This window comes from Cherax quadricarinatus, chromosome 88, assembly GCF_038502225.1.
Source record: "Cherax quadricarinatus isolate ZL_2023a chromosome 88, ASM3850222v1, whole genome shotgun sequence".
Lineage (NCBI taxonomy): Eukaryota > Metazoa > Arthropoda > Malacostraca > Decapoda > Parastacidae > Cherax > Cherax quadricarinatus.
This window is the reverse complement of record NC_091379.1, coordinates 5,364,059-5,388,554: the sequence shown is the minus strand read 5'-3', so window position 1 is coordinate 5,388,554 and position 24,496 is coordinate 5,364,059. Positions and strand designations below refer to the sequence as shown.

General features: G+C 41.0%; 1 protein-coding gene across 2 annotated transcripts in view; it reads left to right on the top strand.

The window, feature by feature from the left end:
* Positions 1-661: 661 nt before the first annotated feature.
* LOC128698541 (activating transcription factor 7-interacting protein 1) overlaps positions 662-24,496 on the top strand; it is a 109,017-nt gene continuing 85,182 nt past the window's right edge. The window contains exon 1 of one of the 2 annotated variants that reach the window (XM_053790812.2): positions 662-783. The gene's annotated coding sequence lies outside the window, so the exon portion shown is untranslated. Of the gene's footprint in view, positions 784-7,992; positions 8,204-24,496 lie in introns of those variants that run through there. The other variant, XM_053790814.2, reaches the window with a different exon arrangement.

Here is a 24,496-nt window from a genome sequence, read left to right as displayed (position 1 = left end):
TTAGATTTTGTGAAATTGACTCTTGAGGTCACGTGATTGCTGCTGGAGGGCTCTTGATACAGGGAAACAAGCTCTGCTCTCCCATTCCTCGGATCAAACCTGGGTATTTCCTATTCCTCAGGTGCTGCATGGCCCCCTGTGGGTTTTGTGCTTCGCCATGAAAATAAATAATCAACAGAAAACGAAAATTGGCGGTAAAATGGCAACACTGACGCTAGATTTAGCGGAGGGAAACCTTCCCGAAAATTGTATTTAGATTACATTTTCTTGTATGTATGTTTAGTTATGTTAATGGTGTGTTATGTTAGAAAATAGTGAACTGTTTTTGTTTTATAACTGTTATAATAAGATGAATAGTAATTTAAGTTACTTCGAAAAAAGCCAAATTATCTCCTCTTAAAATAAGCAACCAAAGAATTGTAGAAAAAATAATTTAATTATATTTTTATATAGAAAAATCTAACTAAAACATATATAATCTAATAAAAAATTATCAAGTAATAAAGCTGAGAAAGTATTTCTAGACTAATTATTGACCAGTAAAATATATATTAGTGATAGTTTAGTCATGTTATGTACCAGTATCATTTAGCACACTCAAACAAATTTGAGAAACAAGGCCTAAAAAAAATTGTTGCAGAACATTGGTCAACCAGTGGAGGTCAGAGCTGCGAGTGGACCAATCAGCGAGCAGCGCGAGGTCACGTGACGTGTCCTCCATGTAAATAGTGGAGTGAGTGTCAGCCCAGCGTGGAGTGTGTCGTCTCCTCTTCTGTCTTTTATGTGAGTACTATGGCGAGTCACCGGCTGTGTTTGATGTATATTGTGCATTGTACATCCTAGTATGGCTGTAAGTTAATATATCCGGCAAATAGTGGAGGAGAGATGAGAAATTGGGCTAAATTGTGAGACTGGTGCTTGTCTACTATGGCGTCTTGCACATGCGCTCTGGCCAAGGTTTCAGTGCATAATTTTGGGTATTTTTATTTTTTACATTTTTGGGTCTGAGTCATGGTTTTTATGGTGCCAGTTATTGAAGTAATTGGAGTCTACTTGTTATTCTCGCCATTTATATCTTAAAGTTTTTTTAAATCTTTATTTTCAGGTTATTCTTTGTTAGTCTTGTTTTATACATGTTTGCAACATTAATACCAATTATTATGAATTATAAAATATTTCTTAAATAATAACATTGATATTAATACGTACTATGTATTTAGTGTTAGGTCTACAAATGCAAGCAAAAACAATGCAATTTATAAATATAATTTCTTTAGATATTGGCAATTACATCTTTTAATTAGTAATTCTTATTAATTGGTAGTTTTAAAAATAGGCTGGACAAATGAGTTAGAAAAGTTAGGTTTAAGAAAGAACTGCGTAGTATGAGCCAGTAGGCCTACACAAGTCTTCATATGTTCTTAGATGTATATATCATAGCGATAAGATAGGCCGCCCTCTGTATTTAATGCAAAAAAATATTGTTCTTCATATGGCAATTGATCTTTGTACCCGAAAAACGTGTTTAAATGTTATACTAAATTAGACGCGATACACCATCTCAGGAGCAGTGAACATAGAACATCACTGTGGCACCTGAAACAAGTCATAATTTGTGAAATGGAACAAATTGGCATAAAAATGGAAGAAATGCCTTTGGATGACATCGATTGGATGAAGGAGAACGGTGCAGTTGGCGGCCCTGCTTCCCTCGCTGCACCTATTGGATTGAAATGTTACAATGATCTTTCTGCTCTTGTCTCTTAACGAGGGAAGGTTCCTTCAGGCTGGTGAGGGACTTTGGCTTCTCCTTCCTTGGATCAAGCATGGATGTCTCCCGTTTTGCCAGACACTGTATAATCTCTAACGGGTTGAGCGCTCCTCCAGAAGTTTACTTAGATAAAGGTACACACAAATACAGGTACAAAAAGTATCCTAGTAACATATGGGTAACTTACCCAGCAGGACAGCCCAAAAGACCTCGGTGACTTATTTCCATTGGGGTTCTTGCAGTAATAATGTTTATCTTTGACACCAAGTAATTACGATAATGTGGCTAAAACATCCTTAAAATAGCTTAACACGTGGACTAAATCAGGTAATAAAGTTACCATATGCTTCATTTTGAAAAATAATAAAAAAAATCCTATTTTTTTAAGCTTAAAACGTGATGTCTTTGATTTTTTTTGCGGTGTTTTGGTCAGTGTTCAAAAGCATCAGCAGATGTGTTCTATTTTCTCCATGTGGGTTAATTTATAGTGTTGACTATAACACTCGTATGGTTGGTCGGATCTTCAGGGATTTTGAAAGCATCCAGATGGTCCTTGAAGCAACATAACCCTTACAGTTACAAGAAAATAAGAGAGGAAGTACTGCATCAGGCCCACACTAGGCAGGTCTAATTCACACCTACCCACACCCACTCGTGTACCTGTCCACCTATTTTTAAAACCACCCAAGGTTCTTGCCTCAGTGAAGCTACTCTGGAGTTTGTTCCACAACTCTATTAACCAACTAGTGCTTTTCTAGATCTTCCCTCTTTGCTAGTAGCCTACACACTAAGATAATGCGACAAATATCCTTGACTGGTAACTGTTCACATACCTCCAGCTCCAGTTTGTCTTACTTATTATGTTTTATTTTCTCGTTTTTGACCTGCCATGACCTTTTTATGGTATTCTCAGCAACCTACACTGTCATTATTCACCAGACATCCTTTAATTCCTTCACTTTTACAAACATGTGCTGTCAATTTAAAAAAATGAATTTGCGTATGTAAATAATCGGCTGTGTTGAAGTTTATGAAATATGTAAATGTAAAGGTCTAGTCCTGGGAAAATAAAATATTCGCGGTGCTTTATTCACAAAACAGAAATTAAATTGGATGTCAAAAAAGAAAACTTAGTTTCGGTTATAATATAAAAACAACAGTATAACTATAACCTCAGTAATGTTTATTGTTGATAAATTAGACACATGTGCAACCCAAGAGTTGCACATGTGTCTAATTTATCAACATGTCGGTTCTCCGAACCATTCATCTACAATGTTTATTGTTAGTAAGACCTGTTTTATATTATGCGGTGCATTTCTGGTCTCTTTATTGTAGAATGGACATTAGGTAATGTGCCTTGAAAAATGGCAAATGGCTGTAAACAATAAACACAAAAGCAGAAATTGGAAAATTGTTTAGATGTTTCGCTTCTACGCAGGAATGTGAGCTACACATTACTGTTCTGGGCTTTCCATGAGTGTATTGTTAAAAATTTATACATAAGTTTTATCTAATGATACAACAATTGTTGAAATACTAAATGGTAAGCGTTTAAAATTTATTTGCACCTAAAGAAATAAAATCGTCGCGTTGGAGTGTATGCAGTTGTGTTGGCAATCCTGGTTCCACTCCGTGGAAATACTCTCGTACAGCAAACTCGCACAACACCGTATTTCCACAACACTCTATATGGATTGTTTCTTAGTTTTGCTGATCATAGTTTACAATTTAAGGAATAGTTACTTTTACATTAAATTTACTCGGCATTATCTGACAGAAAATGGTATCTCTGGAACATTATTGCAGAGAGTATTATGCATCAGTCTTGTTGTCAGTCCTAAGATTTTAGTTTTTTTTTTTTTTCATCATGATCATATACGTGATTTTACAGAATAGTTAAATAAGTTTCATGTATTCTGATGATCTTGAACATTGCTACAAAAATGTTGCTGGTATGGCATTTAGTTGCCGTTGAGATGATACCAGCACTCTCACTTCCATAGTCGTTAGGAATTGCATTTGTTGGTTCTATTTTGATTTGCGAAATCATATGACACAATAACAAACAAATCAGAGAAGGAAATATAAACACTTAAGCAGTATAATGTGAGCCTTTATTGGTATTTTATACCTTTTATTTCCATCCAAATCAGAGAAGGGTGATTCACACACAGGCCTGTGAGTTTTGAGACTCGCTTGCCATGGGTTTAAGACTCATTCGTTCTATTTAGTTGTATTTGTAACTAGGTATATGCTTAAGGATTCTAGCTTCGTTATATGTTGAATTATTTGTGCAAGTTACCATAAGAGGAACATTTTGGTGTTCAGTGCGAGCACCTAAAATGTTCTCTGTCTTCATTCCAGGTGTGGTGCCTCTTTTAAAATAATAATGTAAGTTTTAGGTATTGTCGATGTGTTCTTGCTTTACCTTCTCTAAGTCAGTGAAGAAAACTAGCTCCTCGGATTCAGAATTGATGCTTAAGACTTTACTTAATGCTGCTCATAAGAACATAAGACTGGAACACTGCAGCAGGCCTACTCGCCGTACATAAGAACATCAGACTGGAGGAACACTGCATCTGGCCTACTCGCCGTACATAAACATGCAGGTCATAACAGTAATTAGAGACGAAACATGTCACTGCAGCTTCTTGCTAAATAGTGCACATAAAACGGAGTCAGTGGGGTCACCACTTGAGTATCACAGTAACCCGCAGCTCCTTGTACTTCAACCCATGCAGCAGTCCCAGCAGCTGTACCTCAACACCTTCAAGACACAGAATTGTATCTTAACACTTCTGAGACTTTGAATCTATAAACTCTCTGAATAGGTCCAGGAGCTGGCGATATTCTCAAGAAGCTTATCACTTGCAGCTTAACGCCGTAAAAGGGTTCAGGAGCTGTAGCTTAATGACCTCCAGAGGCACAGGAGCTGTAGCTTAGCACCTCCCGGAGGCACGGGGGCTGTGGAAATTGCATTTATCTGAATGTAACTCATTATGTACATAACAGTAAATGATAAGAAAGATAATTATTATTTATCAGAGTTACATAGACAAGTAGGAATTTGGGACACCTAGGTCGCAAAAATGTCCCCCTTCGATACCTACCACTGTCATATCCACAAGTTGCTCTGGACATATTAATTATCAAATGAAAAATACATCACCAGGAATGCTAGTAAATATATAAATTTGTGGACTGTATATTAAAAATAATAAATGGTTATATATATACACAATTACATAACAGAAGGAAAATATATCTTAATATCACTCACCAATTTGACTGGAGATTAATGTGTATCATACTCAGAAAACCTCACTCTAACTAAATCTATGAAGAAAATGCTGGCCAGAATTACACACAAATCTAGAGAGCTTATCTGAGGTTCCTGGAGCTGTCTTGTCCAGTCGTCTGATATCTCAAGTTATGCAGGAATGCACATCCACCAATTTCGCCTCCTATTTGAGAGGTGTCAACACAATTTTAACCTCTAGAGCACGAAAAATTCTTCCCATTATACCAACGTTTGTACAAAATTCAAAACCAAGATGGCGAGTCTCGTCTGCGCAGACGCAGGCTTTCCGTTTTCTATGACAAATATTATTAAATACAGTATGGCCATCTATTTACATATAAATACTGAATTTCTGGAAAATATATACAGTATTTTCCACAGGGGCTGCAGCTTAGCGCCCTCCGGAGGCACGGGCATGGCTGCAGCTTAGCGCCCTCCGGAGGCACGGGCATGGCTGCCATGACTTAACATGGACTACATAAGATATACTAGTGTTGAAATTTTCAGGGCGATGAATTACAAGAGGCATTATTCTATTGCTTGCAAATCAGTATTTCAAATTGTTTAATAAAACCGACAAACTAGGATTTACACAGCCTAGTAACATTGTCGACATAGCTTTTAGTAAAATGTTCAGCACTTAAAAGATTGAAGTTTAGACGAGTAGCATTCCACAGTTACTGCACACAAACCAACATCCCAACTTGTTCAATAAATTTAGCAAATTGTCACCTACATGAAACTCCCAAAAACCATTCCAAACCTTTATAAACATCAAATAAACCAGAAATGATAGTTTGTATCCAATCAGAACTGGAATTCTGTAGTTACTGCACAGAAACCATTATCCCTGTTTGTTCAATGAAATTGACTTAAGAGAATCCCATAATGTGAACTTTAAAGCAGAATACACCAAAGTTAAAAGTTTGAGGTTGATCAGAAGAGCCATTCTCTGTATATTGTCTAGACTGATAGGTTAGGTAAGGTTCGTCAGGAAACAGGACAAATGTTTTCTGATGCGGGTCTTAGCCAGATGACCCGCCTTTGGAGCTTTTGGTCATCTGACCGAGGCCTTCCGCTGGTTACCGGTCCACCCCTTTAAAAAGTATGATCATGTAGAACCATAAGTAGCTTTCTACTGATAATCCTCACCTTCATAAAATATATTGTTAAAAAATTTACAAATTTGTGCCATCACAGCCTAAAGCTGAACCGATGTATCAGCTTTTCAAGTTTGAAGCCGTTCGGAAGATGCATTCTCATGTTATCGCAGGGTAAATATCACAATATCCTTAAGAATGAGATTGGCAAACTTGCAGCTATATTGGCCAGTAACCGTCCAAACCTTTTTCTATGTAAGAAACTGAAACCTGTCACAATTTGGTTCATAAAATTAGTAAATCAACACCTACACTACTTCGTTCCAATCAGAGCATTCCTTTGAGATACACCTATGTTGGAAAGTTTATGGCCAAACGGAAGTCATTCTTAAGTTGTCACATAGAAACATAAGAACAGAGAAGCACTGCGGTATAGATATCCCTCTTTCGATGGAAATTCAAGGGCCTTAATGGGTTATCCTAGGTAATTTACACTATGTATGATAATTGTACTTATGTGTATCTGCGCTTAAATAAAATTAAGAAAAAGGTACAATACCGTGACTGGAACAATATACAAATGACCCGCACATAGGAGAGAGAAGCTTATGACAACGTTTCGGTCCTTCATGGATCATTTACAAGTCACTAACACACGAAGGTGAGGGAACCAGTGTATATAAGAGAGGGGGTAGGGACTTACCCACAAGTAATTAGTTAAATCCAGCCTACCAGAGTCTGTGGCTTCCCGGGAAACTGGAACCACCTACTGCAAGTGTAACATGATATACATGTATTTGTCTGGGAGGAAAAGTTAAGGACGTAGAAGTGAGGTATTTTAGTGTAATGTATGTAAATGGTGTTAAATTAAGAAATTCTGGTACCATTCCAAATATGTGTGGGTCGACGTCAAAACTGGACTAGTAGCCAAGGACCACAATGGATATAAGTTACTTAAACATTTTTGGGTTATCCTAGGTAATCTGTATATATCTGGAGTTTATCTGGAGAGAGTTCCGGGGGTCAACGCCCCCGCGGCCCGGTCTGTGACCAGGCCTCCTTAGGTCAGTGTCCCAGGATGCGACCCACACCAGTCGACTAACACCCAGGTACCCATTTTACTGATGGGGAACATAGACAACAGGTGGAAAGAAACACGTCCAATGTTTCTACTCTGGCTGGGAATCGAACCCAGGCCCTCACCGTGTGAAGCGAGAGCGTTAACCACCAGGCCACCAGGCCACCTTGATAATTTGAATGATAATTTATGTAACTATTAGTGTACCTATACCCCGAGGGCCTGGGTTCGATTCCCGGCGGGATGGAAACATTTCGACGCGTTTCCTTACACCTGTTGTCATGTTCACCTAGCAGCAAATAGGCACCCGGGTGTTAGTCGACTGGTGTGGGTCGCATCCTGGGGGACAAGATTGAGGACCTCAGTGGAAATAAGACAAGACAGTCCTTGATGACGCACTGCCTTTCTTGGGTTATCCTGGGTGGCTAACCCTCCGGGGTTAAAAATCCGAACATCTTACAAGGTCAGTTTTGTGTACTATCTTGAGTGGTGCAAATACTCTGTACTTTAATTTATCTAGTATTTTAATTTTATTTTGAAAGTTTTTAAGCGCATTTCCGAATCTGGAAACACTTGGATCAGGGAACGCTTAGTGTATGACGTCACGATGCAAAACAAACTCTTGAGATAAACGGGACGAGTACGACAACTAGTGTGTGTTGTTGTGTGGGGATGGGGGCGGGGCAGCCATACCACTCAACCTCACACTGGCTCACAAACTCTAGCCAGCTGCACTTCAACTCAGTTGCCTTCCAGCTAGTGGAGCGGGAGGTTGTTGCTCTTCTGCGTTATTTGAATCCTTCTTTTAGGAACTTGACTGTTGATTAGGCTTTTATGCCTGGATTATACGTATTATGAGTTTAACGAGTATTTTCTTCGCTTCTTATTTGTAAAAAAAAGTATTAAAGTGGTGCATAACGTTTACGGTAGTGGTATTGGAAAATGTGTAGGTAAGATAATTTAATTGCAAGTGTAATGATGACAACTTTGAAATAAATTTACTTATTAGAAGTATTAATTTTTATCTACCGTTACTTAAGATGCTATGGTTAAGTGTGAATGACTGAGTGACTGTCCCAGTCTTGTCTCGTACAGGAACACAACCAAGCCACAGGCTTCCTGCTGTGTACTTTTAACCTTGTTAAATAATGCATCTGTATACTCGCGCAATCCTGTGTAAAACTGTTGACTCGTTTGGCAAGAAATAGAAACCGGAGAGCTGCATATTAAGGCCTCGAAAATTTCTTGAATAAAATTATAAATGGGGAGGGGTGCCCTTGATGCTGGTGAAAATGTAGCCGCCCGCAGCTTCCTCGCATCAAGCAGATTACTCCATTACCCAGGCGCCGCCAAATCCTTAAGGGTTTAGCTGAATCTTCAATGCAAGGAAGTGGATTAGGCTTGCCGGAGTTGCCTTGACGTTGATGATTGGCTCTTGATTCAAAGAACTGGGTCTATCTTCCCTTGCAAAGAAATAAATCACACTTTTGTCTATTGAGTTATCTAGAGTCAAGTCACGTTTGATGGGTTATCTTAGGTTAAATCTACATAATGTACTTTTTATATGCCCTTATGTGATACCTTAAGACCATTGTAACAAAAAATGCAGAATTTTTACTCTGAATAAAGGCATAATGGTCTCCAAGCGCTGTATAATATACGGGTTTAGCTATCCCCCATTAGTTTAATATTAGAACAACAAACACTGGTAAACTAAGTGGCAAATAGAATTCGTAGCAGACAAATGCAAGATATTAATAAGAATATATAACATAAGAAGGAACACTGCAACAGGCCTACTGGCCCATGCGAGGCAGGTCCAAGTCTCCTACCGGCACCCAACCTAGTCAGGTCAGGTCACTTTCACTTAAGGAAGGAGCACGGCGTCAGACCTAGTAGCACAAGTTAGTCAGGTTCATCTCACGCCCACTCGTGTATTTATCTATTTTTAAAACCACAACGTTTTAGCTTCTATAACGGTACTCGGGAGTTTGTTCCATTCATCCACAACTGTTACCAAACCAGTGCTTTCCTATATCTTTCCTGAATCAGAGTTTTTCCAACTTAAAACCATTGCTGCGAGTCCTGTCTTGGCTAGTATTTTTAGCACGCTGTTACATCCCCTTTATTCCTGTCTTTCATTTATACACCTCAGTCATATCCCTCCTAATTCTACGCCTGTCTAGAGAGTGTAGATTCAGGGCCCTCAGTTTATCCTCAGAGGGAAGATTTCTGATACATGGGATCAACTTTGTCATCCTCCTTTGTACGTTTTCCAGAGCATTTATATCCATTCTTTAATACGGTGACCAAAATTGTGAAGCATAATCTAAATGAGGCCTAACCGAGGATATATAGTTGAAGAACAACCTGAGGACCCCTATTATTTTTGCTTCTTGATATGAAGCCTAGGATTCTGTTAGCTTTATTGCGAACAGTTGTGCACTGTCTTGGTTTTAGCTTACTGCTAACCAGAATTCTCAAATCCTTTTCGCAATCGGTAATAATATGAACATGCCAATTGAAAGGAGACAATCAAAGAATGTGAAATAAGAGGATCTAAGAGGTAGGTAGCACACCTAACCTCTTGGTATCATTTGCGGTATATATAAAGCTGACATATAAGGGTTTATCCTGGGTTATTAACAACAGAAGGTTAACCAATAATAATAATTATCTTTATTTACTACAAGTACATAAGTGCAACTAATGTGACATTTTATAGTGGCAACGTTTCGCTCTCCAGGAGCTTTATCGAGCCCTTACAAACAATACAAGGACACAGAGGGTATATAGGCTCAGAGTGAGGTGCGGTACTAGTGGTAGTGGTAGTAGTAGTAGTGATAAAGTTGTAGTAGTAGTAATACAATATGGTAGAACAATTCGTACATGAATAAAAGGATATAAAAGCTATTACTTGGGTAACATAAAAATAGGTTGGACAGATATAGACTGGATAGAGGCAGCCTGTTTTGTTCACTCTCTGTAATGTGCTTTGTGTAGTATAACAGGAGAGACTATGTGATGGCAGGGTTTACTGTTTTCAGGAGGATTCTTGCTAAGACTTCAGAGATGGTGAAGCTGCCGTTGTTTTGTTTAATTGTATTCGAAACAGCGATCAGTGCTGATTCTAGGCACTTGCGTCTGCGGAAATTAGTTTCTTTGATCACTAATTGGGCGTCCCTGAATTTCATGAGATGACTGGTGGAATTTCGGTGTTGTACACAGGCGTTGTTCAGGTTGTCTAATTTATCAACATGTCGGTTCTCTGAACCATTCATCTACAAATCTGTCAGACACTGCAACTTCTTGGGATCTTAATACTTAGGAATTCTTCGCTTGCCAAATTCTTGGGCACGACCTACTTCCACATTGAACAAATGTGACACGACCTATGACTGCTGCACCTCTCCTGCCATACGGTTTATAAGCTGCCTCTCCGCTCATATGCCGCATTCTATTCAAGATTGATGGATTGAACACATCGACTCAAGTTGAAGATTGAGACACTTATGCAGCATATGGGAATCTTTATTCAGGAAACGTTTCGCCACACAGTGGCTTCATCAGTCCAATACAAAGAGGAAGGAGGAGAATGAGGTAATCAGTCCCTCAACCTGGAGTCGATGTGTTCAGTCCATCAATCTTGTAGAATGTGATGGACTGAACACATCGACTCCAGGTTGAGGGACTGATTACCTCATTCTCCTCCTCTCCTTACGCCTTCCTCTTTGTATTGGACTGATGAAGCCACTGTGTGGCGAAACGTTTCCTGAATAAAGATTCCCATATGCTGCATGTCTCAATCTTCAACTTGTCGGTTTTTCAAACCATTCATCACATCGACTCAAGGTTGAGGGACTGATTACCTCATTCTCCTCCTGTTCTTCAAGTTTCTCCTACGTACGGACTGATGAAGCCACTGTGGCGAAACGTTTCCACAATAAAGATACCCAAGAGTTGCACATAACAGTTGGTGTTAGGAGGGAGGGACCTTCCCATATACATGGTTCAAGGATGGTTTTATTTTGTCAGAAAAAAATGGATAAATTTCTCCTGGTGCGGATCTTAATCATACGATTGTTTGTACACTTCATAAAAGTTTATACAGTATAACATTTAAAGATAGTTGTCAACTTTCAGCAGCCTCCTTGTCTGTCTACCCCGCTGCCGCTCAAGTGATGTTTCTTGATACCGGTGAGTGGCTCTTAATCCAAAGAATTTGGCCTGCCCTCTCCTTGTATTAAGCCTGCTTGCGTCCCACTGTGCAGTAACCCCTACGGATATAGAGCTTCATCATAAATATAATACCACTGCCTGACACTACCCTCGCAGTTACGTAATTTGCTTTTCCCATCCTCTATCTAGACCGTTTTCTAAAGCCTTTACCTACGTCACTCCCCCTCCCCGATGCTGGGTGACTGTACAACAGTGGTGGGGTTGGAGTGGTCTGTGCTTACTGGTAGGGGCTTCTCCCTGGGAAAGGTGCCATTCTCTCCACAGAGAGCTTGTCTCACTAAAACCCAACTTCCCTCTCGGCATAAATGGTGGAGATATTTTCCCACTCTAAATTGTTGATACTATGGCCGATAACATGGAACGAATTATGAATATAGGTTGGGGAATGTGGAAAGCATTTTGGATAGTGTTAATTGTTTTTTGTAATATATATATGAAAATGAATTGGCCATGATAGTATCGAGGTGACAGTGGTTTACCTGGAGAGAGAGAGTTTACCTGGAGAGAGTTCCGGGGGTCAACGCCCCCGCGGCCCGGTCTGAGACCAGTGATGCTTTGTGATGCTTTGCAAATAAAACTTCACCAGGTGCTTCATGATCTTTACAGGTTCGCTTTATCTTTATTATGACACTTTTCTGTTGCTGTATCACATAACCCCAGCGCCTTGTACCTCAATGCACTCGATAGGACTAGCAACTTTACCGCGAAACACTAAAGCTCAGCTTCAGGAGAAAAAGGAACTATAAACTTTCCCGAGAGGCCCAAGAACGTAAGCTGAACACAATCAAGGAAAACAGCACCTGTAGTTTGAGTCAGGACCTGTGGATTAACACTCAATATGCCCAGGAGCTTGGACTCAAACTGAAAATGAAATGAAGCAAAGCTTGGCGTGTTATGTCCGTAGGGTTCTGGGATCCGTCAAGGCGTGTACTTATATGCACTCGCCTATATGTGGATGCAAGGGTCAATTCACAGCTCCTGGGCCCGCCCCAGAGAGAGTATTTTGGAAACCAATAAACTGGTCGCTATGAAATTTGCACTAGTTTGCTATGTTAGGCGCTAAACCGATGTGGGTCATTCATATATATATATATATATATATATATATATATATATATATATATATATATATATATATATATATATATATATAATGAAAAAAATCAGGTAATTTGTTTAATTTGATGGTGTAAGATCAAAATAAATATTATTAAGATAAGATTTGTTTGGATTTTTAACCCGGAAGGTTAGTCACCCAGGATAACCCAATAAAGTCAGTGCGTCATCGAGGATTGTATTAATTCCATTGGGATTCTTGAATCTTATTCCCCAGGATGCTAATACCCAGGTACCTGCGTACTGCTAGGTGAACATGTGCAGCAGGTGTAAGGAAACATCCTCACGCTCAGCGTTTCCACCCGTGCCGGGGATTGAACCACGAACACTTCAGTTTGTGAGCTGAGCGCGCTATCAACTGAGCAACGGGACAGCTAAAAGAAATTGAGGATAAAAGAATACAGAAAGTGGTGTGATTATATTAATGATACCCAAGACCAGTAAGTAGATGAATGAAACACACGGAGACGTTTCGCCAAGCAGTTATTTCATCTGTCCAGTGAAGAATAATTACTGGACAGTGGAAGACATGACACGTCAGGCAGTGGGGTGTGTAGAAAATAGAACTTTTAATCTCCCTCCATCTTGATTCTCCCACCACCAGTAATAAACGTTTAGATTTTGAACATTGACTGTTTTAAATATAATTTTAGATGTCTGTAACCTTGGTTAACCTAACTTTAAAAGGAAGAGTAAAGAAATTGATGTAATAAAATGAAGATAACTAAGGTTCCTGCAGCACAAATACTCTTGAAGATAGAACAGCATAGTGCTGATGCACAGCCATGCTGTTGCCAGGTGTGATGCCGCTGGGTTTTTATTTAATTTTGGTTACAAATGTACTTCATAGGTTTACGTAACTTGACCTACCATAACCTAAGAAGAATTCACTAGTATTTGTCGGTTTACACTCATCGTTCAGAAACAGAATGGCGTAAAAAATGAAGTTAAGGATGTGTTGGAGACTCCCATGGTGTGAGTCAGGTCCAGGCTGCCCAACCCACCCGTGCTCTCCCTCAAATGTTATGGAAGACATGGAGCTCTATTTCTTTGCCTCTTCTGTACTATTCTGCCTGCTTCTTCCCCCCATGCGATGCATAATAATAAGATAGGACAGAGATGTTACTTTCCTACTGGTATTCCAAATTCCAAGCTTTGTCTGTTAAAATAAACTCGAATATAAGCGCACGTTGACAACTCTCGGATGGTTTGATTGATCCAAAATGTACCTAGAGTTGCCAAGCAACCCCGGCACGAGTTGTTAGCCATGATTAATATTAAATTGTTATTACTTGTGGTAGTCCACTGGTGTGGCACCAGTGTAAGTCTGAAGTTTTTGTCTTGGGAACACTGCCGTGAATGTTGCCGTTATGATGCTGCGATGACCTGAAACTTTTTTAGAGGGTATATGTATATACCGAGTGGTGCATGTCTGTATACCGAGTAGTGCATGTCTATATAACAATTGGTGCATGTGTATATACCGAGTGGTGCATGCCTGTATACCGAGTGGTGCATGTCTATATACCGAGTGGTACATGTCTACTCCGAAAGGTGCATGTATGTACTCAACTGTGGTTGCAGGGGTCGAGTCTGTATACATCAAGCGATACATATTTGCTCTGTATACACTAAAGACTACCTGATATTTATTCAGGCCCTAAACTCGACATGCTAAAACTTTAGGCCTAACCCATTTGCTATCAGAAATCTTTAAAGTTTATTAAATGTGCCATATGTAACTTCACACCCTCACAGTAGTTACTTGATTAATAGCTAAACTGTGCAGTTAAGTGTCTCACCACTTTATACAAAAATGCGGGATTTGTGTATTTTTAAAAGCTACCTGGTATACGCCGACACAATTATATAATTATTCGTTAATCGGTAGAAGTGGCATCAGCGCAACAAAAGTGTTGCACATTATATGGCAGCACTGCGCAGCGCATATGCCAAATTTACAATGCCAGTGAAGACGGTTATTATAATATCAGAAAGGTGATGCATGTTTATCTGACCTGCCAGGAAAATAACATGACTGCAAAGCAAAATAATAAATGTCCTGATGGAGATGTGAGAAATAGTTTATGCATCACCTTTGATATGGCATCGCTGTATTAAACCAGCCGGCTGCCGGGTATTAAAGACTCCCCCATGGGTAACTTCCATCTCTTTTATAGCGTATTTGGCGCACAGCCGAAAGGTCTTGAGTTCGATCTCCGAGCGAAGAGAGCTTTCATAGACCCACTGCCCCTTTTCACCTATTAGTAGAAAAAAAAATGGTACCTGGGTATTAATAGACGTCGGAATAGCATTCTGGGGAAAATGTAAATATTTAAATAGCTACTAAAGATCTGCAGAAATTTGTATCTGGGGTAAAAATTCAATGGTATAAATAAACTGTAGACCTGTTGGCGAATATAAAGTATTGGATGAAAGTAACCTTACAATGTGGTATACATAATGGCCGCCCCCTTTTGTATATACTGGCGTCCTTCCCTTCGCGTTTCTGTGATTAGTTAATGGGCCAAGTCGGACCGAAACGTCGTAATAAGTTTCATTCTCCTGTGTGAGAGTTATTTGTGTATTGTGTAAAAATTGCTTCCTTATTCGTTACTAACAATAAGTTCATACAATATATACTTTTTTTTTCCTTGGCTGACGAAACTTTCACTGGTAAACTTAGTTAAATTTTGTTTAAAATATCTAGAATATGTCTGGAGAAGGTTCGGGGTCAACGCCCCCGCGGCCCGGTCCGTGACCAGGCGCAATTAAAAATTTTAGTTTTAGTGAAAATAAGGGCTAGGTCATTTTTTCCAGCATGTTCTTGGAGGTGGAAGCATTGTAGAAGGAAATGATGCAGTATATGGGACAGTATTATGGTACAAGTGCATGGAGGGTCACCGGCCTCCACCCAGACCAGGGCGACCCTAATGCAACTCTGCCACATCTGTCTTGAAATTAAGACACATATGCAACATCTGGGTATCTTTATTGTAGACGTTTCGCCATACAGTGGCTTTATCAATACAAATTCCAGGACATAACTTGAAGATAGTAGAACTATGTACAGAAGATGAGGTAATCAGTCCCTCAACCTAGGAGCACTTGACTTGTACTCGTTGGAACGCAGGAGGGAGAGATATATCATAATCTACACTTGGAAAATCTTGGAAGGAATGGTCCCAAATCTGCACACAGAAATCACTCCCTACGAAAGTAAAAGACTGGGCAGGCGATGCAAAATGCCGCCAATAAAAAGTAGGGGCGCCATTGGTACACTAAGAGAAAACACCATAAGTGTCCGGGGCCCAAAACTGTTCAACAGCCTCCCATCAAGCATTAGGGGAATTGCCAATAAACCCCTGGCTGCCTTCAAGAGAGAGCTGGACAGATACCTAAAGTCAGTGCCGGATCAGCCGGGCTGTGGCTCGTACGTCGGACTGCGTGCGGCCAGCAGTAACAGCCTAGTTGATCAGGCCCTGATCCATCGGGAGGCCTGGTCATGGACCGGGCCGCGGGGGCGTTGATCCCCGGAATAACCTCCAGGTATCCAGGTAGGAGTAGGTGCGAAGAGCACCGTTGTCATGGAGATTCTCCATGGCAACGGTGCTCTTCGCACCTACTCCTAGGTTGAGGGACTGATTACCTCATCTTCTGTACATAGTTCTATCTTCAAGTTATGTCCTGGAATTTGTATTGATAAAGCCACTGGATGGCGAAACGTCTACAATAAAGATACCCAGATGTTGCATATGTCTTAATTTCATCTTGTGGGTATTGCATACCATTCTTGTACGCATCTGTCTTGTACAGCTCCCTGTGACTTATGACTTAAACGTAATATTCCACAGTGAAAAAAAGTGAAATTACGAAAGCACTTGTGATATCACCTGTTTACTGAAATCGTATTACGCCAAGAAGTGTATTTATGGGGTAATTATATTTTTTAAGTGTACAAGTGAAATGCGGTATTTCTCGTATAGTCGGATCTTAAGCCTAAACGAACGATAATGCGCCAGTATAAGTGCCCATGACGTGGACACAGTACATGAATGCTAGTAATAATGGTAGAATTGCCGATAAAATGTTAGGTAGAAGGACACAGATGTAACTAATGTGACGTTGTGACAACGTGTCACACTCCATGAGCTTCGTCTAGCCGTAACGTTACGGCTTGACAAAGTTCCTGGAAAACTTTGTCAAACGTCTGTCTTTTTATCCTCATCAGCATTTGCAACGTGGACCCTGAAGAGTAATGTTGATTTGCAACGTGGACCTTGAAGAGCAATGGTGATACTCTTATATATAATAAATATACTTAGCTTTGATATGCCAAGGCAATTCAGTTTTATAAATATTTCAATGCCTCAGTACTGGCTTTCATTTCCGTTAATTCCCATCAGCTGATTTGACGGCAGAGGTTAAAAATGACAGTAAATATAGGCGGAAAGTAAGGTGTGAGTGACACTGGTGATCTGAAGAATGCCATATTGGGATAAGGACAAGAAATTGAGGTCATTTGACTCCTGTGTTGTTAGGCGGTGCTTTGCCTAGTTGAGTATCATATATGCTAATGTTTGAAAAATTTGTAATTTATCACCAGTCATCAACATTTTTCACTTGACTTCGCGTCACTAGGCTCCCTACAGGAGAACCCACATCAAGATAAAAGATAAGATTTTGTTCCGAGGTTTAGTCAGTACGTCATCGAGGGTTTGTCTTATTTCCGTTAGGGTCCTCAGTCTTGTCACAGGATGTGACACACACCAGTTGACTAACACCCAGGTACCTACTTGCTTGCTAGGTGAAAGGGACAACAGGTGTAAGGAAACACGCCCAATGTTTCCACCCTTGCCATGTTGAGTTTACCAGTACAGGTTCACTAAACATGAGAAAACGTGGTGCAAGAAAGGTATAAAATACCGACAATATGAAAGTTAAGACACATGAGCAACATCTGGATATCTTTATTGTAGTAGACGTTTCGCCATCCAGTGGCTTTATCAATACAGATTCTAGGACATAATAGGAAGAGTGAACATTAAAATGGTATAAAATACCGACAGATTGTTAGGTAAGACACATATGCAACAGTTAGGTATCTTTATTCCGAAACGTTTCGCCTACACAGTAGGCTTCTTCAGTCGAGTACAGAAAAGTTGATAGAAGCAGAAGACACTTGAAGACGATGTAATCAGTCCATCACCCTTAAAGTTTTGAGGTGGTCAGTCCCTCAGTCTGGAGAAGAGCATTGTTCCGTTGTCTGAAACAATATGATATGATATTGTTTCAGACAACGGAACAATGCTCTTCTCCAGACTGAGGGACTGACCACCTCAAAACTTTAAGGGTGATGGACTGATTACATCGTCTTCAAGTGTCTTCTGCTTCTATCAACTTTTCTGTACTCGACTGAAGAAGCCTACTGTGTAGGCGAAACGTTTCGGAATAAAGATACCTAACTGTTGCATATGTGTCTTACCTAACACATAATAGGAAGACAGTAGAACTATATACAAAAGATGAGGTAATCAGTCCCTCGGCCTTGGAGTTAGTGTTCACAGCATCGTGGTGGAGGAGAGTCTGGAGCAAAGGCAAGAAGACTGGCGCTTTTTATAGGCGTCAGTGAATGGGACGGGCAGCAGACGAGGGCGGTCACTGGTAGGCGGGATTCCCCAGTGGAAGTAGGTCCTTCCCAAAGAGATGGGTTAGTTGCAGCAGCCGTGAAGAAGGTCTTGTAGATGTCCTCTGAACCAAGATTCCATGATGTTGCAGTGTCTGACAAGTTGTGCAAGAAAGGTATAAAATGCCTTTGCTCCAGACTCTCCTCCACCACGATGCTGTGAACACTAACTCCAAGGCCGAGGGACTGATTACCTCATCTTTTGTATATAGTTCTACTGTCTTCCTATTATGTCCTAGAATCTGTATTGATAAAGCCACTGGATGGCGAAACGTCTACTACAATAAAGATATCCAGATGTTGCTCATGTGTCTTAACTTTCATGAGAAAACGTGCATGAAAAACATCGCTGAGAGCAGCCACATTGAGAGCAAAGAGAAGATTAAGGTGATCTTAGAACACATGGTAAGATGGAAGTGCTGTTGAAAACAATGCCGAAACAAAGGCTGACTGTGGTACTATGTTTACTTAAACTTGTTCCCTCATGGGAGGTGCTTTCACGCTGGGGGAAGGGGGGTGCTCTTCATCCAAGGAGTTATACCTGCCATTCTCTTTCTTGGATCAAACCTGATTGATAAATTAGACACATGTGCAACACTTGAGTATCTTTATTGAGAAAATGTTTCGCCAGACAGTGACTTCACCAGTCCTATACAGAAAAGATTGGTGAAGATCTGATGAAACCACTCTGGCGAAACGTTCATCAATAAAGATACCCAGGTATTGCACATATCTAATTTATCAACTTATCGGTTCTCTGAACCATTTATCTACAAACCTGATTGTTTCCCATTCCTCAGGTGCTGTATGTGTGATCACTACGATTTCAGCTCTTCTGGGGGATCATTGTGGCCGGGTCCCTGATCAGGCCTGACGCGCAAAGATGGTAGTTACATATGTATTTGTAATTAACTTGGGGAACGGGCAGAACGGGTTCGAATCTTTCTCATTCACTGAGTTAAAACCTCCTTGATAACATGACCAAGCTGACGTGCTATCAGAACGCAGTTTAATGTAGGCACTTGACCCCCAGTCAACTAGAGGTTAACCTCAACTTGTCAAAATTCTCTGTGTATACAGTGAGGGAGAGACCGCTCTGTGTATACATACACTTGCATCCCTTGAATGATTAATTTTTCATTTGGAACAAACCTGATAGTGGCAGATATGATGAAAAATAGGCCTCCAGGTAATCACCCTTCCCGTCATACCAATTAAACAGCACTTTTTTAAATGACACAATTTGGTGTCATTTTCAGTCGAATCAATGTTGTTTTATTAACGGGATCGGTCTGGTCCACAACATTGATGGGTCACGTGACCCCCTCCATCCCTTCAAAGTAGGTAGGTACTCACCTATATATGGTTGCAGGGGTCGAGTCAGCCCCTGGCCCAGCCTTTCGCTGGTTGCTACTAGGTCTACTTTCTCCCTGCTCCAAGAGTCTTTATCGTACCTCTTAATAAAGCTATGTATGGATCCTGCCTCCACTACTTTACTTTCCAGATTGTTCACTTCCTGACAACTCTAAGGCTGAAGAAATGCTTCCTAATATCCCTATGACTTATCTGAGTTACCAACTTCCAACTGTGTCCCCTTGTTGCTGTATCTCATCTCTGATACCAGTGAGGGGCTCTTTTTTTTAGCCCCTTGGAACGAGGGACACTACAATACTAAATGGTTATAACTGACCATAATTTTTAAAGGGGTGGACCGGTAAGCCAGCGGAAGGCCTCGTTCAGATGACCAAAAGCTCCAAGGGCGGATCATCATCTAAGACCCGCGTCAGGAAACGCTTGTCCTTTTCCTGACGAACCTTACCTTGCCTAACCTAACCTAACCTTGGAGCGAGGGTAAATGCTTCCCATTCCTCAGGTCTCCATAACTCCTACAGGTTGTGCGCTTACCTTGATTAAATATGTGAAGATTTTGTGGCTAAAATAAACGTAATGACACTGCTAAGCTGATGAAGGGTTCTTGATCCAAATAAGTGGATGAAGATCCCCAATTACATCTCATTCCCCAGGATCTCTGTAACTTACGGGTTTAGTATTTGTCCACGCCCCAGTCACAGACCAGGCTTGATCGCACAGGCTATTGATGCTGGCAGCACACGAAGTACATCGTAGACAGTACAGCCTGGCTGATCAGGAACTGACTTGAACTTAAAAGTTCCCTATTGTAGACCGCTAGGGAGGGGGGGGGGGAGTCTGTTGGCAATTCCCCTTGTGTATAAAAGGTGTTGAAAAGGCTTTGATCCTTTATGTTTATTGACTTAGTATAGTCATTACACCCTTGTTTTTCATTGGGATTATTGTACACCGTCTGTCGAGCTTCTAGCTTTCGTAGAGAGTGATTTTGGTGTATAGATTTGGGACCAGTTAAGACAACTAAAGTCAACTATGTGAAAATAATGTACAATAAAAGGAGATACAATATGAAAAAAAAAGTAAAGTGGGTTATTTACATTAACATTAAAGAGACTGTGAGCTTACAATAGGTACAACAATGTTAGCTATACAAGAAATCACTTTTCTCCGTTCTGTAGCTTCGTTCGTTAGTTACCTTTTAACCCTCTTCCTGAATTGGCTTATGCTAGGACACTTTTGTGTGTGCAGGCAATCCGTTCCATTTATTTGTTGCTATATAATAAAAGGTGCTTGAGGCCTGACCACTTACTGTAGGTACTACAAAACTGTGTTCACTCCCAGAGGCCTGGTCACAGACCGGGCCACGGGAAGGGGGGCGTTGATCCCAGAAACCCTCTCCAGGTATACCATAGTGAATAACAAAAAGGCACAATACCGTGACTGGACCAGTAGTGTGACTTTGTAAATGGTCCAAGTTGGACCGAAACGTTGTCGTAAAGCTCCTCTCTCCTATGTGCGGGCTATTTGTCTATACCATAGTGGTTTTGGTTCCCAATCTTGACAAACTTGGCAGCAAGATATCCTGGACGCTGCTTGTTAGCAACTTCATAAACATAATTTAACTTCATTGAATATTAGTGCGAATAAGTTAGTAAATTGATTCAGGCTTCATACAAAGTTCAGTTTTTTAATTGTATAGTATTATTTAGCCTAGGATAACGGAATTTCAATGTGGATTATTTCTATTAGGCTAGGCATATAAATAAAATAAATATAAATGTTTGGGTGTATTTAGACGTCTGTTACTATCTTTTTTTTTTCACGAGTTCATGGTTGTCCCTAACTCTGATGTACCTGGGTTAGTCACCTTACACCTGCGGTCCCTGTTCACCCAGCAGTAAGTAGGTAACTGGGTGGGTGTTAGTTGACTGGAGTGGGTGGCATCCTGCGGGACAGGATTGAAGGACCACAGTGGAAAAAAGACAGTCCTTTGACTCGCTGACCTTTGGGTTATCCTGGGTGGCTAACCCTCTCTACCCCGGGTTATCTTGGGTGACTAACCCTCCCTACCCCAGGTTAAAAATCCCAACAAATCTTATCATAGGTGGAGCTTTGCAGTTTTCGCACTACCCCAATCACTTGCTCGTCACTTCCTCAGTCCAGTGAGAAAACCCCAAGTAAGCTCAGCAACAAATTCCTTAAGTGTTGCATTCGTGCCCTTTTCACTAGTTTGTTGGTATTAATATACTTTAATTATACTTGCACCGTGATGGTCAGCAAATCTATTTTTTTCTTGTATAACTATCACTGTTCATACGTTTCACCATACATGAAGTTCTTCTGTCACTTGTGAAGTTCTATTTACCATTTTTGTTCCCATCAAAGTAACAAATTGTTTAAATATTGTAGGCAATGGTAATGTTTGTAGATGAATGGTTCAGAGAACCGACATGTTGATAAATTAGACACATGTGCAACTCTTGGGTATCTTTATTGAGGAAACGTTTAGCCACACAGTGGCTTCATCAGTCCATACAAAGGAGAATCTTGAAGAACAGGAGGAGAATGAGGTAATCAGTCCCTCAACCTTGAGTCGATGTGTTCTTCAAGATTCTCCTTTGTATGGACTGATGAAGCCACTGTGTGGCGAAACGTTTCCTCAATAAAGATACCCAAGAGTTGCACATGTGTGTAATTTATCAATGGTAATGTTGCAAAGATAGCCGTTGCAAACCCTCTCAGGTTAACCGCCAATATGGTTATGGCTTTCTGTCATGCGTGACAAATGATGTCTAACTTTTGCAAATACTGTCAAGGAATGTTAGGCACGTTTTACCATACACTAACAGCCCCAATTAACGCAGGTGAAATCTCAGATCTTGAAAATGTACAGAGAACTTTCACTGCACATTTAAGTTCAGTCAAGCACCATAATTACCGAGAACGTTTGGGGTGGCTTGACCTATACTCCCTGGAATGCAGGCGAGAGAGACATAAGAACATAAGGAACACTGTAGCAGGCCTACTGGCCCATACGAGGCAGGTCCAAGTCCCCTACCCAACATAGTCAGGTCAAGTCACATTTACTAAGGAAGGAGCACGGCATCAGACCTAGTAGCACAAGCTAGCCAGGTTCATCTCGCACCCACTCGTGTATTTATCTAACCTGTTTTTAAAACTACACCACGTTTAGCCCATGATGACACTCTTCAGGTCAATTGTTCTATCTAGGCTGGAATATTGCTGCACACTAACAGCACCTTTCAAGGCAGGTGAAATTGCTGACCTAGAAAATGTACAGAGAACCTTCACGGCGCGCATAACGGAGATAAAACACCTCAATTACTGGGAGCGCTTGAGGTTCCTGAACCTGTATTCCCTGGAACGCAGGCGGGAGAGATACATGATTATATACACCTGGAAAATCCTAGAGGGACTAGTACCGAACTTGCACACGAAAATCACTCACTACGAAAGCAAAAGACTTGACAGACGATGCATCATCCCCCCAATGAAAAGCAGGGGTGTCACTAGCACGTTAAGAGACCATACAATAAGTGTCAGGGGCCCGAGACTGTTCAACTGCCTCCCAGCATACATAAGGGGGATTACCAACAGACCCCTGGCAGTCTTCAATCTGGCACTGGACAAGCACCTAAAGTCGGTTCCTGACCAGCCGGGCTGTGGCTCGTACGTTGGTTTGCGTGCAGCCAGCAGTAACAGCCTGGTTGATGAGGCTCTGATTCCACCAGGAGGCCTGGTCACAGACCGGGCCGGGGGGGCTTAGTGAAGTTCAACGATGAGAAATTTCAATTACTCAGATATGGTAAACATGAGGAAATTAAATCTTCATCAGAGTACAAAACAAATTCTGGCCACAAAATAGAGCGAAACACCAACGTCAACGACCTGGGAGTGATCATGTCGGAGGATCTCACCTTCAAGGACCATAACATTGTATCAATCACATCTGCTAGAAAAATGACAGGATGGATAATGAGAACCTTCGAAACTAAGGAGGCCAAGCCCATGATGACACTCTTCAGGTCACTTGTTCTAACTAGGCTGGAATATTGCTGCACACTAACAGCACCTTTCAAGGCAGGTGAAATTGCCGACCTAGAAAATGTACAGAGAACTTTCACGGCGCGCATAACGGAGATAAAACACCTCAATTATTGGGAGCGCTTGAGGTTCCTAAACCTGTATTCCCTGGAATGCAGGAGGGAGATATACATGATTATATACACCTGGAAAATCCTAGAGGGACTAGTACCGAACTTGCACACGAAAATCACTCGCTACGAAAGCAAAAGACTTGGCAGACGATGCACCATCCCCCCAATGAAAAGCAGGGGTGTCACTAGCACGTTAAGAGACCATACAATAAGTGTCAGGGGCTCGAGACTGTTCAACTGCCTCCCAGCACACATAAGCGGGATTACCAACAGACCCCTGGCAGTCTTCAAGCTGGCACTGGACAAGCACCTAAAGTCAATTCCTGATCAGCCGGGCTGTGGCTCGTACGTTGGTTTGCGTGCAGCCAGCAGCAACAGCCTGGTTGATCAGGCTCTGATCCACCAGGAGGCCTGGTCACAGACCGGGCCGCGGGGGCGTTGACCCCCGGAACTCTCTCCAGGTAAACTCCAGGTAAGTCCCTCAGCCTGGAGAAGTTGTTTCATAGTCTGTTTCAAAGTTTCAGACTATGTTGCTGCCATTGTTTCAGACTATGAAACAACTTTTCTCCAGGCTGAGGGACTGACAACCTCAAATCTACATCTTCAAGGGTGATGGACTGATTACATCGTCTTCACATTTCTACTGCTCCTGCCTA